This window comes from Entelurus aequoreus, linkage group LG07 (assembly GCF_033978785.1).
Source record: "Entelurus aequoreus isolate RoL-2023_Sb linkage group LG07, RoL_Eaeq_v1.1, whole genome shotgun sequence".
Lineage (NCBI taxonomy): Eukaryota > Metazoa > Chordata > Actinopteri > Syngnathiformes > Syngnathidae > Entelurus > Entelurus aequoreus.
Window position 1 is genome coordinate 43,689,573 of NC_084737.1, and position 12,892 is coordinate 43,702,464.

At 40.8% G+C, this 12,892-nt stretch overlaps 1 protein-coding gene across 1 annotated transcript in view; it reads right to left on the reverse strand.

The window, feature by feature from the left end:
* The window catches only part of zbtb46 (zinc finger and BTB domain containing 46), a 125,335-nt gene extending 117,908 nt beyond the window's left edge, over positions 1–7,427 (reverse strand). Inside the window, exon 1 of the mRNA XM_062053734.1 lies at positions 7,220–7,427. The gene's annotated coding sequence lies outside the window, so the exon portion shown is untranslated. The remainder of the gene's footprint in view (positions 1–7,219) is intronic.
* Between the last annotated feature and the right edge of the window lie 5,465 nt (positions 7,428–12,892).

The window sequence follows — 12,892 nt, forward strand, 5'->3', positions numbered from 1 at the left end:
CTCCTTTACGGCAGCTGTCGCAACGTTCTTAAAGCAACCGCAGCACATACATATATGACATCTCCCTTTTTTAACTTTTGTTTTTCTTTCCTTGTAAACAAAACAAAATCACACTGTATATGTGTTGTCTGTCTAATTATAAATAATGCAGACGAGGCGTGTTGGCTGAGTTCTTGACGTTTACTTTCACAGCGTGCTCATTCTTAGCTGCCGGGTGATGATATGCAACACTTTTCGGGGCTACCGCGCATGCTCGTCACTCCCGTTGCATGCTGGGTAGTGTAGTTGTTGTATTCCCTAGCTCAGGGGTCGGCAACCCGCGGCTCTAGAGCCGCATGCGGCTCTTTAGCGCCGCCCTAGTGGCTCTCTGGAGCTTTTTCAAAAATGTATGAAAAATGGAAAAAGATGAGGGGAAAAAATATATTTTTTGTTTTAATATGGTTTCTGTAGGAGGACAAACATCACACAAACCTCCCTAATTGTTATAAAGCACACTGTTTATATTAAACATGCCTCACTGATTCGAGTATTTGGCGAGCGCCGTTTTGTCCGACTAATTTTGGCGGTCCTTGAACTCACCGCAGTTTGTTTAAATGTATAACTTTCTCCGACTTTCTAGGACGTGTTTTATGCCACTTCTTTTTCTGTCTCATTTTGTCCACCACACTGTTAACGTTGTGCGTGAAGGCACAAAGGTGAGTTTTGTTGATGTTATTGACTTGTGTGGAGTGCTATTCAGACATATTTGGTCACTGCATTAATGCTAGCTAATCGATGCTAACATGCTATTTAGGCTAGCTATATGTACATATTGCATCATTATGCCTCATTTGTAGCTATATTTGAGGTCATTTGGTTTCCTTTAAGTCATCTTAATTCAATTTATATCTCATGACACACTATCTGTATGTAATATGGCTTTTAATTTTTTGCGGCTCCAGACAGATTTGTTTTTGTATTTTTGGTCCAATATGGCTCTTTCAACATTTTGGGTTGCCGACCCCTGCCCTAGCTCATAACATCTTTCCCCCTATAAAGAAATAATGTTAACTCAATAAAGTGTATTTCTTTTTTTAGCTTTAACTTTTAATTTTTTAGCATTGTAACCACATTTGCAAATAACTTTTCTCTTCATAGAATTTTCTTTCAATAAAGAAATAAAGTGCAAAAATGTCAAAGCATCATAACAAACAGTTATGTCAAATAGCAGCAGAAGTGCACTTTTTGGAGAGCTGTATTATTTTCAGTTTTGTGCCCAAGGGACTGATTTTATTTAACACTATATTATTATTTATACACCTATAGTGATCACAGAGACAGCTTGTTTTTGTGTTACTGTATATATTTGTTTTTCTGAAAAATCCCACTTAATATACTTTGGGTAACAACAGTCAATATTTATTTATTTTATTTTATTTTTTTGGGGGGGTAACAGTCAATATTTATTTATTTATTAGATTAAATTGTTTTCTTATATGATAAAAGTGAGCTTTTGTTAAACCAAATATTGTGTGTTTTTTTCCATATACAACAACCTATCTGGACTCGATAAGAGAATCGATAACGAATCGGTTCGATAAGAGGATTCGATAATAGGCTCGAACTCGATAATTTCTTATCAAATATCATCCCTATGTGCGACAAAACACTAACACCTCGCACCAAACGTATTGATAAGTGACTACAACAGGCCGGCGAAGGTTCAATCTCTTCTCCCGACGCACTGCCCATAGCACTAACATCCCATAATACCGCCCACAGTCCTTGCTCCACCTCACATCAATGAATATTTCATGTCCTGATGGCACTTTTAAAGCAAAAACTAATTAGCAAATCCAAGTTGATCTGGCATTAGTCATATCAGGCCAATTAAAAGCCAAGTCCTACTGTACATGTTAATGGCAGCCAAGTGGAATAATTGTACTTTGAGCAGGGGAGGGAATGTTAAACAGGTCTTGTTAGCAGCACTTTAGCACTCCAGTTCACAAACGGATTACTAAACTCCACAAAGCTCTATAATGTTCATCAGGACCACACACACACGTGCACATCTTTGAAAACACCAAACAAAGAGTCAGTGCATTAATTAGTGTCACCATCAATTCTACGGGGCCAGGTGTGACACTTGAAATGGGAGAAGTATCCATCCTGCTATCTATTTTCTATACGGCTTGCCCTGTGTTAAGTCACAGGGAAGATGGACTCCATCACCAATCAATAACAGGCGTGGACAGGATGAATATTTCTCGGGGATGATTTTAACACAGGATTGATGTCTAACATGGTTAAAAAGAGCAAACGTTGTGATGTATTGCTGGAATGCTTGTCATAAGATCTGTATTGTAGTGAGCAGACAAATGTGTGGATTTGTGTGCGTGTTTTTAAACCACACGAGTTTAGACTGAGACAGACAGCATTGACAAATACTAACTATAAAAGGTGAAGCGCAACAAAAAACAAAGCAAATGCAAAAAGTTATTTTAGTGTTAGCGTATGTCTGTTTGATCAGCCACACTCTTCTCTTTGTCTCTCTTTCTCTCTCTCTCTTGTCCACTACCTCTCTTTCACTCTCTCTCACCTGAGCTTTGATATGGAAATCGGGCACCAGCCAGAGCCTGAGGCTAGCAGACCATTTGCTCAAAGCCGCTCAATTTCTCATCAAATGCTCATGCTGTGTGTATAAAAGACAAATTCATTCTGTGGGAAAAATAACAACTAACCAGCACACATGGTTTGGAGGCTCGCAGCATTATGGAAGATGAATGTCCACATTTAAACCTCCACATTCTATAGAAATGTTTCACTAATGATTTTTCTTCACGGACCAGGCCTGAAGGCTCTATAAGTCACTACTAAGTCACTCATTAATGAACAACTAGGAGCGTATGTGTGTGTGTCTTTTCCGCTGCCCTGCCTGCCAGTTAATTGCATTGAGGAAGCCCACCCTGCATGTCTACAATGCCAAGCCATTCAAGGACACACTCAACTGTGTGCAGAAAAATGTTCACTTTTGCTTATAGTACAGTGCAAAAAAGATAGATGTACTAGTAAATAAATGCATGTAATAAGTCCTTATCATGAAACATAAAAAATAAATACATTTAATTATAGCTGTGTTTTGGACTGATATTATTATTTGTAATTGACATTTAAAAAGTGTAATTGAAGTGCAAAGTGGATGTCTGTATGCATGCACAAACTCACACACTGCCATGAAATATTAAGATGGACGCCAGGAGATGATGTGTGTTTATGTGTGATGTGGGGGGTGTCCATGTTGAGGATGGCTCAGACTCACCTGTTCTTAATTGGGGGGCAGGATGAGCAAGTTACATAGATGGACAGGGATGACAGCTGCTGCACACGCACACACACACACACACACACACACACATCCCCCACTGTCTCCCCACTAGGATTAGGAGCACCTGTATTCACAATGTACGATGCAGGCAGTTAAGCTAAAAAGCTTTTGGAGTCGTCTGGGACTGGGGGATGTAACTGGACCACAGTTTCAGGAGAGCCACTATGTTGTCACGCTGACACAAAATCAAAAGTGAGAATTATAATATTCACAATGTGTCAGAAAAACACCCCTGAGGGATGGTGACTTTAAAAAGTTAATTTGGTGCTGACAGGTGTGCCCATTAACAAGCAATCACCATGAGGAAAAGTGAGAGCTATAAAGCCATGAATGGAGCATAAGGTTGCTAACACAGAACAAATGTGCCTTGATGAAGCATTTGACCTCTTTTCTCTATTTCCACAGTCATTAAAGGAGGTGTGCTTACTACATAAACACACAAACACACTGAGGGTAGTACAAGGCGTCCCTGGGGATAAAAGCCAACTATAAGCAGTGATTGCACACATTTCAGCCTACAACCTGCAAGGGGGCACTGAGCACTTCCTACACGCCAGCAGGCTCGCACACGCGCCAAGAAAGAGTGAGGGAATATTGTCACGAGCTTTAAAAACCTGTCGCCCTAATCAACCCCTTCATTTTCACACCCCGCCTCCGTACGTAATGTTTTAAGTTTGTTTGATTTGGTTACAGATGACTTAAGAAAGCAGTCTGTTGGTGACCATAATCCGGCAAAAATGTCTTTAAATCACATCTCTTTCTCTTTGTAAAGAGTCATGAGGTAGAATCCTGGAAAGTCTTTGTAATCTCACATGTGCAGCTAATATTTTTTCCATCTCACAGATGATGTCGCCCCTGCACCTACTAGCTGGTGTCTTGGTCAGTTTTCAAGGTTTGCTGCACATACACTGAAGCCCACCACAGGGCAGCTGTGGATGAAACACTGTGGGAGGCAGTTCATGCAAAGTAGTTAATGGAATACAAAGCAAAAACAAACTGATGGAAACACACACACAAACACACCCACACACACACACACACACTCACTTCACGTAATCCTACAATAATTGAATAACTGAATGAAAGAATTTGTAGGGCTTATCATATCAAGCTGCAACTCACAACCTAGCATGAGGGAGGACAAAACAACCTTTAAATCCTACCAGGCCTTAAGACAATTTGGGAAATCACCAGATAGTCTTTTAATCCAACAATCCAGTTAGTCACTGTCAAACAGTCTGCGTGGGCCATTTACACTGTAGCCCAGGGGTCTCCAACTGGTCTCACCAACTGTTTCTAAGTATCTCACTGAAGGGTTAAAGAATTAAGTAACTTGGTATTTTGCCCAGGTTATAAAATGGTACACAATGCTGGTTCAGGTTTGATACCTGGCTATTAGAGATGTCCATTGCCCTAATAAATGATGTGCTTCATCAGGAAGGGCATCCAGCAATAAAAAACTGAAGCCATACTGGTATGTGATTGACTCAATGTAACCCTAGATGGAAGAAGCCAATAGACAACAAGTCCTTTGGTGTTGTCATATCGAAGGACGCAAAATGATGCAAATTGCAGATCACCTGACAACGAAAGACGTTTGCTCACCATAGTTTGGTAGAAAGAGTATTTCAGTGTTTAGAAGGGAGATGATAACGTTATCTAAAACAGCAGGACTTCTTTCTTTGTTCAGCCTTACTTTAGTCAATAACTAATAATTGGTGTACTAATGATAAGTGCTGTTTTTTGTAGCAAAATAGTCCTGATACTGCAGGGTTATTTAACTGATGGCCATGGGCCAAATCCGTCGCGGGAATGACACAAGACCGCGAGTCCTTAAAACATCAGATTTTAATAAATATACAAAGACGGAATATTGTGAAGCGGGAAGTCTGGCCCACCGGTCTGTAGCTCCCTGAAAGTGTGGCCCCCAAAACAATGTAGTTGAATTGCCATGTCATAAGGAAACATGTTGGAGGCCCCTGTTGGATGAATAATTGGATGTTTTAATCCTACCATTTCTTCATGTCTCAGCAGTTTCTGATAGTGTGTTCACCTCAGGTTACACATGTTTGAATGAGAAAAAAAAGGATTTATGCATAGCTCAATTGATAGAGAGTTTGATAGACAGATGTTTAATAGTTTAAAGTTCTGTTTATGTTTGAAAATGTGGGAGAATGGAAAGATCATCATCATCATGGGGTATCAGGCCTGTTTGCAGGCATCAATGATCAGGGCTCTCCAGTCTTCTCTGTCGTCCGCTCTATGTATGAGTTCTATATTATTGATATTTCCAATAAAATGTTTTAGGCTGTTGATATATGTTGTTTGTTGTTGACCTGGAGCTTTCTTTCCTACTAGTTTTCCTGTTAACATCAGTTTTTCTAAGTTGTCTTTTCTAATGATATGTCAGAGGAATTTCAGCTGCCTATTTCGAATCAATTAGAAATCTTCTTGGGGTTTTTTTTTTTTTTTTCCTGTTTTAGCCTTTGCCAATACCTCTGCATTACTTTTCTTTTCAGTCCTTGATATGCAGAGTATTTTTCTGAAGGACCACATTTCAGTTGCCTCTAATTTTCTCAGTTGTTGATTGTTTAAAGTCCAGCATTCACAGCCGTAAAGTAGGACAGACCATGCATACGTTTTGAGGACTCTAAGAGTTTGGTGTCAATTGAGATGTTTCTATTTTTAAATATAAGACTCATTTTGTTGAAGCTGTCTTTTGACATGGCAATCCTTTTGTTTATCTCTTTTTCACACCTACCATGAAAATATAAATACCTAATTTTCCTGCAAACGCATGTTATCCATCTCTGATGACTCAGATCACACGTCAGAGCTATTCAACTGGCGCTCCTTGGGCCAAATCCGGACCGGGAATGACACCAAACACTTGAGCGCTCCGGTTGTAGAGAGGAGTTAAAACTGGTAAAAAAAAAAAAATAAATAAACCTCATAATGGCCAGGAGCCACTACAATGGACACTTGTAGATTGCGAAACAGGGCTAATTTTCCTGAAATGTGTAACTCTGACAAAAGCAATAGACCAAAAACAAATGTCCTCTACAGAGAATGCTGTTTCTCAAAATAAGAATATCATTGAATGGAAAAAATCCGGCCTCCCGATCCTTAGCTTTTTGAAAATGTGGCCCCTGGAACAATTGAGTTTAATATCCTTATCATATGTTATTATTATTAAAATATTTCATTCACAAAAGCCTCCACAAGAGCATGAGTTTTCTGAACAGAAAGTTCAGAAAGCAGTACTACAAAGATGTGTGTGTATGTGGGGGGTTACTGTACTCCCACAACACACACAACACACACACACATACACAAACACTATACAAAACATCAGATGGTTACAAGAAGAGTGCGACATTTCAAAAGTAAAACTGTCTTCTGTAAATGTCTTTTCTGGCAGACAACTTTGATCCGTTGACGCAGCAGAAATTTCCCTTTAGAGAATTCCCCCTTTGTGGAGGTTATGTGAGGATTTCCATCCTCCAGACGTCTGCACGGAGCATCCTCACACTCTCAGCCGGGAGAAAGTGCTCATGGGCGGCGTGTGGCTCTTAACTTTCACGCTTTCAAAAGTCTAATTATTTTTGGCAAAGTGTGAGGAAGTTCTAGAGCGACGTACATTATGTGTCAGAGAACACAATGAATGGCAGCGTCCATAAATATAAAGCCGACATAAATGAAACAGGTAAGCCCCGAAGACAACGCACCGATGTGATGATCAAAGACACAAACATGTCACAGTCATGTCGTCCGAGCTGTCCAGCAAGGAGCTAAAAGACACGCAGCATGTCTCCATGTTTGTTTGTTTTGTCAATGCAGCGCGGTCAGACGTACCTGTTGTTACCCCATGGACTCAGAGGGTGGACGGCGGTGTGTGTTCCCTCCGAGTCTGACGTGCGGTGACCGTCTCACGGACACGACACGGACAGCAGGACTGGAGGGGAGAGATGGTCGAGGACTGGGGGTGTCCACCTGGAAGTGTGTCCTCCCCTCTGCGTGTCTTTTCTGCTAAGTGTAATTCCCCGTCTTTTCTCCCACTCCACCAGCAGCAGCCCTGCGCTCGCTCTCTCTCTCTCTCTCTCTCTCTCTCTCTCTCTCTCTCTCTCTCTCTCTCTCTCTCTCTCTCTCTCTCTCTCTCTCTCTCTCTCTCTCTCTCTCTCTCTCTCCCCCCTCCCCTCCTTGCCTCTCCTCCCCCTCGCACTCCGTCCTCTTCCTCCTTTCTCTTTCTCCCTTCCTCATAGGGACCACACCAATAATGATAATACTAATATTATTCATACAAATATGTAAGTCTGGGAGGAGTATGATGTAGTGTAAGCAGTGATGGGGGGTTGGGGGGTGGGGTGGGGTGCAGGCGGCATCTGTTGCCATGGGGCTCATAGTGACCAGGGGCTAACTCACCCCCTCTGGTGGTAGCCGTAGGGAGAACACCACTTGTTGGGGGGAAAGGTGTGAGTGTATAAGTGGGGGGGATTCCGGAAGCAGGTTGACAGTTGGCCTGGAAAACACCTTCTGCAGTCATGTGATGGGGGAAAATGTTGGGTAATTCCATTAATCTGTGATTATTGTTCCAAAGCAGTGATCGGTTCTGGCAGGTGTCCATGTCCATGTCATACAGGAAAACTGAAGCATGCGGGGGCCACTTTAATTGTTAAAAGTTAAAGTCCCAACACTTGTCACACACAAACTAGGTGTGGGGAAATGTGTCCTCTGCATTTGACCCATCTCCATCTTCACCCTCTGGGAGGTGAGGGGAGCAGTGAGCAGCAGCGTGCTGCCGCGATCAGGAATCATTTGGTGATTTAACCCCCAATTCCAACCCTTGATGCTGAGTGCCAAGCAGGGAGGTAATGGGTCCCTTTTTTTGTAGTCTTTGGTATGACTCGGCCGGGGTTTGAACTCACGACCTTCCAGTCTCAGGGCGCACACAGTCTAACCACAAGGCCACTGAGCTGTATATTAAAAACCAATACAATTATAGGTAAATTGAGGCTGCAATGATTATTCGATTAATTTGATTAGAAAAAAATTACGATTTATATTCTGTTGCTTCAATTATTCGTTTAATGAGAGTAACGAGGGAAACTTGATAAAATCCCAACCACATGGAGTCTCCGGAACTTAAATACACAGACATGGTTTCCGCACGGCCGCTGCAAAGGAATGCGCATTTATTATGGAGTTTTCTTGCAAAATATATTTTTCTGTGCTATCTCCAAATTAAGGCACAATATAACTCCATAAATATATACTTTTGTGTCACATTTCATTGACTAAAAATACTACTTTCATAACAGCTGACGCAACCTTTTTTTCTTTGCCATAATCGCCAGTTTTTGATAAAAGTAAAAGTGCGTTCATTTGTCCTTTATTTGCATTTTGCATAGTTTTCTGTGTGCAAAACTAAAATTAATCTTTATAACATATTTGATGTTAACATTTGTGTGTGTCTGGAACTGATTCATTAGATTTACATTACTTTAAATGGCAAAAATGGTTTTGGTTTTCATACAATTTGGTTGTCAACAGACAGATTAGTAATGCAAACTGAGGTAGCAGTGTTTTTTCGTATCGTACACAATCAAAGGTACTATTTCTTTCCTTTACAATTTGACAATTTTCATTGTGTCTTTCTGCACGGCTGTGAATCATGTTTTACGGACATACACCGCGTGAGTCAATGCACTTATGCAAACACTGAACACTGAAACACATATTCTAAGTATATTAAGCCTTATGGTTTAGTTCAGTGGTTTTCAAAGAGCGAGGCAGGACTCCCCTGGGAAGTGCCAGAAGACTTATACAGCAGCAGCTGGAGGACAAAGAAAAACATACATATATTTACCTCCTAAGCCAACTTTAGTTATAGGAGGGAAAAAGAAAGAAAAATACATCACATGGTATCACTTGCAAAATTCCACAAGCCCGAAGCAGGCCTTCGATTAATTGAATTTGAACCTTCTTAATGTCTTTGCAGTTCAACTCCTGTGAACCTGCAAAGTCCAAGCATCGAAATAAACATATTATAGTCTACCAGGAGCGTGTCTGTGTAAAGGAGTTGGATCCAGTTAGATTGTGCATAAAGTAGTTCCTGGCATGTGTGCAGTATTTCATGTGGAAGTTTCTTCGGAAGCAAGTGTGCTGTCAGAAATTGCGGCTGGTTTGAGGAAGTAAGAATCAATCGAATGAGGAATTCAAAACAAAGCAATAACATCATCCAATTTAAAAAGAAAAATAATGGATAGGTTCAGCAGAGGAGGAAACAACATATTTTATGTGCATATTTCATACATTTAAACTACATTTGATGATGACTGTTTATTTTGAGTATTCATGGATGTAATTACAGATATGTATTCTGTAATTACATACTAAATATTGTTCATGTATTCTGTCGTTGATAAAGAATCAGATTATTTTATTAATCTGAGTGATGGGGCAGGACATTATAAGCCTTTACTTCTTTCTTCTCTTTTTCGGACACGGCATGTTTTCTCTTTTTATTTGTTTAAATTGTATTGACTTTGAGTATAGTTTTGTTGTTGCGATGGAAATAAAGCATAGCGGAAAGGACAAAGGAAGTATTTGTAATTGTGCCTGTGGAGAAAGAGATGTGTAGGGCGGCCCAGCAGGATGTCCAGCGTGGCCTCCATCAGTCTGTTGGCTGCCAAGCACACGGATAACAGAGTGTGTCAGTGCCATGTGGATTAAGGCTGCAGGTCTGTAATACCCGCTTCTCTCTTCTTCTTCAGCGTGTGTGGTGGTCCGCTAACACAATCCCCGCCTCAAACAAGCTGCTTTACGCAAAGCTGTGTGCCTCCCTCACGCCAACGTGGCCTTCAAAATCTGCCTGACACGACAAGCGTGACCCGGCCCGCCCAGTGTGACCTCCGCTATCCCCACTTCCCTCCGTGGGTTTAGGCTTCATTAGGGCCACTTACACATGTATTCTGTCCCACAGACACTTATCGCAGCAGTCCACTCAGAGGGGTGGGTGTGGGGCGAAGGGCTGTGTGTGTGAAAGCCACCATTTCCATCAAGCTGTATAGTCCATCTCACGTGGGACAGTAAACCACTGCCTTTTTTACACGGACATCCTGCAACATTGCTTCATGAGACACACAACAGACGCCATTCATCCTCATGTTCCTTATACACAGGACCAAGCTGTGTTAAGAAAATTGCCGGACAATTGCTTTCAACACAACAAAGCAGGAGAACTGGCTGATGTTTTTTTCAAGTGTCACATCGCTGTCTTCGTTAAAGGGCAAGATTTCTGAGTCAACTTTATTCACTCACTGTCTGTGTCAGTGCCATTTATACACACTGTAAGTAGGCCCTATAAATCTGTTGTATTTTTTTCAAAATTCCATTTTTGGGGAATTTCGTTGTTTACCATCTACACCAGTGACGTGCTGTCAGGGGAGGCAAGTGAGGCACTGCCTCACCTTGCCACCAGAGGGGTAAAAGGCTTAACCATGAGATGTTCAAAAACGAAGTAACAAAATAAAATAAGTTTGGTCACACTTTATGGGGAACATATTCAAAGTAACAAAGACTTAATTTTGATTGATTGAGAAGTTTATTGACATCTTAAAGAATTGAATCCATGTAATGCTTTAAAAGGCAAATGGATGGCACAAAAAGCCAAAAGGCTTGTTTCCATTGTGGGCCATTAAATAATGATCACCATTGATACATTCAATAATAAAATATATATAACCTGTAATATGTATATAAAAAATTACGTTTAAAAAATTGATAAATTATGTACATATACACAGTATACACGTCAGGTGATTTGAAAAACAATACCTGTCTATACAAAAAATGGGGGGGGGGGTGGGGTATATACACTATGTACATGACACTATGTACATGACTATGCACATGTTGACTCCAAGAGTGTGCAAAACAGAAAGAGAAAATATATATACACTATAACCACATATAAACCTGTTTGATGCTTCGGAAAGTTGCTGGGGATCAATTTTGGTTCAGATCAGGTTTTTTAGAGTTATTTGGACACTAGGAGAACATATTTTAAGTAACAAAGACTTAATTTAGAGTTATTTGGTTAGGGTTAGGGTTAGGGGATTAAGGCCATGCAGAATAAGGCATTAATAAGTACTTAATAAGCAACTAATTCATGGTAAATATGTTCCCCATACTAAAGTGTTACGATAAATTTTAATATTTCTCTTTTAGTCTATGCGTTCTATGGCATTTTGGTGTGGTTCCTGTATATTTTGATAATTTTCATGGTCAAAATCGCGGAAATTCCGTGTTTCCTGATCAAAATAACAAGGCAGACGAGAAGTGAGGCAGCCACAGGTAATGCCTCCATACACAGGCTATATCTACACTAAGCCGGATAACCCGTTAAAGGAATAATTATTTAGCCTAAGCCCCGTTTCAGCCACACTAAACCAGCATTTAAGGTCCCCCTCCTTGGACACATTTTTACACAGGTAAATGCGCCATATATTTCTTGAATCTACGGCACTTAGCTTTGTATGGACTCATTGATCGTTTACAAACTGAGTTCGGAGAGGAAGTGACGCCAGAAAGACCGCGCCCACACAGGAAGTGTTGTCAGAAAGACCGTGCCCCACACAGGAATTGACGTCAGAAAGAACGCGCCACAGCCAGCTTCATAATAAAGCGGTTTCATAACTCGGAGGTAACCACTGGAAATGCGAGTCATCCAGACATGCCCATGTTTCTCCTTCTTCTACATGTACAGACGCTTGTGGAAATCACACATGAATACCTTAAGACAAAAGCGATTGCAGCTATTTCGGATACAACACTTCTCAGACGGCAAGAGAAATTTTGAATGTCGAGGTCACCTGTGATTCTACTTACCGAAAAACTTTGTCCATTGTCGAAGGAGAGTCAACGAGAATGTGAGCTCTCGTGGATGTGATAAAAAAAGGTAGCGTGTGATTTGTATTACCTGCACGTCGAGGGAAAACTACGGAAAACAGCGAATGCTTTTGGACTGGCAAAGCAGACTGTATCAGTTATTGTCCGCCATGTATGTCGCAGACTCAACGTCTAGGTCCAGAGTATATAAAGTCACCAAAAAGGAATGAACAATGAAGGTGAAGGCAAAAGAGTGCGCAGTGTCCTGACCAGATATCTAGATCCATAGTTTGATTGATGTAAAATGTTCTTTATCACATTGTTTACGTGTCTAATAAATATTGATTAATTTATGATGTCTCAGGTGTGATTCACTACAATAGGGCCCCACAGCACACTGGATTACAGTTAATTGAAATACCACAACACTGGATATTGTTCAGATAAGTCAAATTTAAGAACTTGCACACAAAGCAACACTGGAGATGACTGTGATGTGTGCATTTTCCGCGCACACCCCATTTTGATCATTAATGGGATAGGGGGTGCCGATATAACTTTTTCTTTTCTGATACGATTACGATATTCAAGCCTTGAGTACTGGCCGATACCAATGTTGGTTCAATTTGATATTAGCAC